This window comes from Garra rufa, chromosome 21 (genome assembly GCF_049309525.1).
Source record: "Garra rufa chromosome 21, GarRuf1.0, whole genome shotgun sequence".
NCBI classification, from domain to species: Eukaryota; Metazoa; Chordata; class Actinopteri; order Cypriniformes; family Cyprinidae; genus Garra; species Garra rufa.
Window position 1 is genome coordinate 18,649,237 of NC_133381.1, and position 6,237 is coordinate 18,655,473.

Consider the following 6,237-nt stretch of genomic DNA (forward strand, 5'->3'; position numbering starts at 1 on the left):
AAACCATACATCAATTTATAAACAATTCATAAATCTCAAAAAATGTACCCTTATGACTGTTTTTGTGGTCCAGGGTCACAAATACGCTTAAAAAAGAACTATTACAAGTATGAGCTTTCTAAAAGCACTTCTAAAACGAAAAGGAAAACATACATCGTCTATGTAAATGGGTCTCTGAGGGTTAAACTTTTAAGCAGATGTACACATGTACATGCACTGTTACAGTATTTCAGAAAAACACCGTCACCGGTCAGTCATTTCTCCATGACGACGTAGTCCTTGCGATGCTCTCTGCCTTTTATATAATACATTTATGTATAAGATAGGAGAACAGCAACTCACAGACTGCTACGTAATTAACAACTAAGGAGAACGGATTGTGATCGTCTCTTTAAAACGCGGTATAAACCAGTAACCTGTTCCTGTGTTGCTTTTAGTGTGCGTACGAAACGCGCAGTGTGTCACAGTCCCGTTATCTCATCAGCGAGAGCGGCGCGCACGGGCGTCAAGGACTGCGTGACGTCATCCCCATGGAAATTATAACACATGGCAAGTTGAGCTCGTTTAGCGACGTCGTTTTAGCATTCTATAATTATGTAGCTATCCGCTCCACTAGAGCGAACTGTCTGTCGGGAACACAGCCTCTGTCGTACCACATGACACAATTTATCCCCTCCCCAAACTTTACACACATTCGGTGCCCCCAAACCGATAACGTAGCGCAGATTCCCACGTTCCGTCGCTATCCGAAATACACTCACCGTTAAGAATCCCCTCGCTTCGCTCTGTGCTGGGCCGTTAATGGAGACTGAAAAAAAGGCTTTCGGAAAGCCAGAGAGAGTCACATCGTTGCAGCCCGGCGGCGGATTGAGCGCGTGCAGGCAGTGCGTGGCTGGTAAACTCGCGGCCGACACGGAACTGGCAGCAGCACGCGCAGAGAGAGGAGCGCTCGCGCAGAGAAGGGGCGGGGGACTCACGCGCTTGTTTACGCGGTGCTGTGGATTGATACCAGCGGAGGGAGAGAACACTTTCGAACAGTTTTTCACCAGCCGAATATTATTAAGTGAATCTCTGAAAGTCAATGGGCCACAGAGAGCAGGGACGTTCAGAGAGCTCTTCAGGGGCAGGGGCTCAAATCTAAAAAGAGGGCATTTATATACGGAGCAATTCCAATTTAACAATTGATATAGTAAAATTTTAGATATATATAGGGACTTTGTTTTATAATTGTATAATATATATATACACTACCAGTCAAAAGATTTTTAATATTTTTTAAATAAGTCACTAAGTTTGCAGTTAATTTATCTATAGTAGCCTACAGCAAAAACATAGTACAATTTTGAAATATTACATTTCTATTTAAATATATTATTTATGTTATTTATTTCTGTGATCAAAGCTACATTTCAGCATCATTACTTTAGTCTTCAATCAGTTTCAGGTACTTTATGGAGGGTAAGCAAGGTGTTTCTGCTTTGACATGAATGTATGTCTTTATTAAACAAATTGACTTTGTGTGACAACATGCCCCAATAGCATGATACAACATAAGTAGTCACAACCTGCATTTGATAGTACAGTTGTGAAGGTCCAACAATTCTTCAATATCAAAATTCACCCGAAAACAAAATGTGACCCTGGGCCACAAACCCAGTCTAAAGCAGCACAGGTATATTTGTAGCAATAGCCAAAAATGTGTATGGGTCAAAATTATTGATTTTTCTTTTATGCAAAAAATCATTAGGATATTAAGTAAAGATCATGTTCTATGAAGATAATTTGTACATTTTCTACCGTAAATATATCAAAACTTGTTGATTAGTAATATGCATCACTAAGAACTTGGACAACTTTGGACTTTGGACAACTTTAAAGGTGTTTTTCTCAATATTTTTTTTTTATTACAATTTTTTTTTTTTTTTTTTTTTTTTTGCACTCTCAGATTCCAGATTTTCAAATAGTTGTATCTCGGTCAAATATATCCTAATAAACCATGCATCAATTGAAAGCCTATTTATAAACAATTTATAAATCTCAAATTCCATGTGAAAACCATGTCTTGTCATGTCATGGTCTTTCAGAAATCATCTAAAATGCTGATTTGCAGTTCAAGAAACATGTATTATTATTATCAATATTTAAAACAGCTGAGTAATTTTTTCAGGATTCTTTGATGAGTAAAAAGATCCAAAGATCAGCATTTATCTGAAATAAAAAGCTTTTGTAACATTATACACTACCATTTAAAACCTTGGAATCAGTAAAAATGATAATAATAATAATAAGGAGCTAACAATTCAGCTTTGAAATCATGGATATAAATTACATTTTAAAATATATTCAAATAGAAATTAGTTATTTTAAATAGTAAACATATTTCTAAATTGTACTATTTTTGCTGTACTTTGGATCAAATAAATGCAGGCTTGGCAAGCAGAAGAGACTTCTTTATAAAACATAAAAAATCTTGCTGTTCAAAAACTTTTGAGTGGTAGTGTATATAAATAATATAAATATAAAAAATTATGTATAAAATTAATCGCACAATTAACACGTTAATTTTGACAGCCCTACATTATAATTATAAATCAAATGCATCTTGTAATGGTCGTATTTCTGAGCCTTTCTTCCCGTGTTTGTTTTCCCGTGTGTTTGATTCCTGGACTCCCTCCCGTGTTTGATTCTCGCTGCCAGCCCCGACCTTCTGCCTGTGTTTGACCACGATTTCTGCCTGTCCCTTTGTGTTTGTTTGTTTCAATAAATGCTGCAAATGGATCCGTACGTCTCTGACCTTCCCTGTGACAGAAGACTTCGCCGCTACAAGGATCCAGCAGCTAGTATGGTGTCATCCGGTTCCAGCACGAACCCCACTGTACAGATCATGCGTCTCAAGCAGGGTGAGCGGTCTATTGAGGATTATGCTATGGACTTTGTGGAATTGGCTAAGCAGACTTCTATGGATGATGGATGCCTGATGATTTTTTTCCGTGGAGGACTCTTAGAGCCTTTGGCTTCATTGATGCCCACGTTTGAACCTGGCTGGACTCTACAAACTTACGTGGACATTGCTCTGCAAATGAGTGGCTCTCCCTTTACTGTGGGAATCAAGGATGACAACAATGTTCCCACGGTAAACACCCTTCCAGAGCCTGTTGACAAGATGGCCGCCCTTCTAGAGTCTGTTGACAAGATGGCCTCCCTTCTAGAGTCTGTTCGCAAAATGGCTGCCCTTCCAGAGTCTGCTCTCAAGATGGTCACCCTTCCAGAGCCATTGCACAAGATGGCTGCCCTCCCAGAGTCTCCGCTGGTCCCGCCCGGCCTTCCAGAGCCTTCGCTGGTTCAGTCCGGCCTTCCAGAGCCTTCGCTGGTTCAGCCCGGCCTTCCAGAGTCTCCGCTGGTTCCGCCCGGCCTTCCAGAGCCTCCGCTGGTTCCGCCCGGCCTTTCAGAGCCTCCGCTGGTTCCGCCCGGCCTTCCAGAGCCTCCGCTGGTTCCGCCCAGCCTTCCAGAGCCTCCGCTGGTTCCGCCCAGCCTTCCAGAGCCTCCGCTGGTTCCGCCCAGCCTTCCAGAGCCTCCGCTGGTTCCGCCCAGCCTTCCAGAGCCTCCGCTGGTTCCGCCCAGCCTTCCAGAGCCTCCGCTGGTTCCGCCCAGCCTTCCAGAGCCTCCGCTGGTTCCATCCAGTCGTCCTGAGATTCCTGTCTGCCCGGTTCTGGTCACGGAGCTCATGCATGGACTGTGTGGGTTCATGGACTGTGTGGGTTCCCACCCACCCTCCCTGCTGCTCCAGTCCCGCCACCTCTGTCTCCTGACAGTCCCTCTGCTCACCCACATCCCACCTTCGGTGCAGAGGACTTGCCGTGGGACTGCCAGTCTCCATCGGTGTCCAGACTGAAGGATCCCTCACCATCACCTCCAGTCTCAGAGTCCTGGACTCCACCTCGGCCCTCCGACCCTGCGGCTCCACCCCGGCTCTGTGCTCCCTCGTCTCCGTTGTCGGCCGTCGGCCCACCAGCTCCTCCGGGCTCCATCGTCTCTCCGGCTCCGCCCCGGTCAGTCGTCGCCCCACCTTCGCCTCTGGACTCTACTCCGGCTGCGCCTCGTCACTCCGTCCTGCCGGCTCTGTGGACCTCCTCCCTCCCGTGGGCACAGCCTCGATCCTCTGTCACTCCGGCTCCGCTGCGTACCTCCGGACCTCCATCTCCGCCGGGGTCGCCAGAGCCTTGGGTTCCGCCTTGGCCCCCTGGATCCTCTGTGTCGCCCAGGACCATCGACTCTCCGGTTCCGCCTCGGGTTCCACCGGCTCCACCTCCGTCGGTCGGCCCCATGGAGGAGCCAACCCTTCCTCCACCATGGCTTCTCCCTCCGTCCATAGCTCCATTACCCCCACATGGACCTGGCCCTCCATCCCTCCCCCTGTTCCGCCTCCGCTCCACCACCCTCCGGGTTTCATTAGGTAGTTAGAGCGTCTGGAAGCCGCTCCTTGGGGAGGGGCTCTGTCACGTATTGGTCGTCTTGTCATCATTAACTCTTGCACTACACATCATGGACTTCATTCCCCACAAGCCACTGCACTAATCACTGCATTCACCTGCTCCTTGTTTCTCACTGCACTGATTACCGCTCACAGCTGCACCTCATCACACTGACTGCATTTAAGCTTCTCACACACACAGCCACCTTGCGAAGTCTTATTGTTCCTAATGGTCGTAATTCTGAGCGTTTCTTCCCGTGTTTGTTTTCCCGTGTGTTTGATTCCTGGACTCCCTCCCGTGTTTGATTCTCGCTGCCAGCCCCGACCTTCTGCCTGTGTTTGACCACGATTTCTGCCTGCCCCTTTGTGTTTGTTTGTAATAAATGCTGCAAATGGATCCGTACGTCTCTGACCTTCCCTGTGACACCCCTGGTGAATAAAAGTATTAATTTCTTAAAAAAAAAAAAAAAAGAAAAAAATGTACTGACCACAAACTTGTATATGGTAGTTTATATTGTTACAAAACAAATAAATGCTGTTCTTTTTAACTTTTTTATTAATTAATCCTGAATACAGTATCAGAAGTCCCAACTAAATATTAAGCAGCACAACAGTTTTCAACACTGATAATAAATCAGCATACATTAGAATGATTTCTGAAGGATCATGTGACACAGAAATAATAATATTTCACAATATTACAGTTTTTCTGGATTTTTGATCAAATAAATGCAACTTCCTCAATGGGACAACCAGCTCCAGTCTCGTTTATTTAAGGCTTTCATTTCAGTTTTCAGCCCATGCACTCTAATACTGTTTAAGATGCTGCAACCTTTCCAGCCATTGTCTATAATATCCAGGATAGTATGTTTGTACTAAAAGGCCCTCAAACTAAGAGCACATGCACACTCTTCTGGGCGAATGGCGAAACATGTACATTTCTTAATGAGACACACATCTGTGTGTTATAGCTTTGAATAATGTAAACACCCTCCATTATTGTATGTCACCATAGCAACAGAACATAAGTGCAGTGCACTTTGAACTGAATATCCAGCTCCTCAATGAAAGATCTTCTGACATCTATGCTTCCCCATCTTTACTCAGATATGTACATAATTATCCATCAACACATTGTTTACATGGGTGTTGAAAATTATGTGTGGCATCCATACAGAACAATACTATATAATTATCTTTTCATTCATTTTATGTGCACGCAAACAGCGGGAATGTTTATGTGCGGTTGAGGATTCATTAAAATCATTTTTAGTGACATTTTCTTTTTATACCTCTGGGTGTCCTTCAAATTCTTGTGATTTTACTTAAGCACTATTTATAGAAAAAACAACAACAGGAGAAAAAAAAAACATGAAAACAGTGAGAAAAGAAAATAAAGGAAGCGATCACCTGTCATTTCAAAGGCATTTAATGCGTGCTACTCAAAGAGCAGGAGTTATTAATGTGCAAATAACATTTTCACGACTAGAACTTCAAAGCATTGTACTGATACATTGTTACAACATCAGAGATGAGTCTCAACAACTGATGCATAAAGCTTGAGGTTGCCATGTCTGTTGAGTCACTCTGACAGCTGGTTTGTCAAGGAACTGGTTGTTTGCTTGTCAAACATAACGGTCATAAGGAAGAATGTATGTACTGGCAATCAATCAATTAATTATAAAAAATATATATACAGTTGAAGTCAAAAGTTTACATACACCTTGTAGAATCTGCAAAATGTTAATTATTTTACCAAAATAAGA

The 6,237-nt window shown here is 43.6% G+C and overlaps 1 protein-coding gene across 1 annotated transcript in view; it reads right to left on the bottom strand.

The window, feature by feature from the left end:
* The window catches only part of pcgf5a (polycomb group ring finger 5a), a 15,798-nt gene extending 14,875 nt beyond the window's left edge, over positions 1-923 (bottom strand). Inside the window, exon 1 of the mRNA XM_073826825.1 lies at positions 762-923. The gene's annotated coding sequence lies outside the window, so the exon portion shown is untranslated. The remainder of the gene's footprint in view (positions 1-761) is intronic.
* Positions 924-6,237: the final 5,314 nt, after the last annotated feature.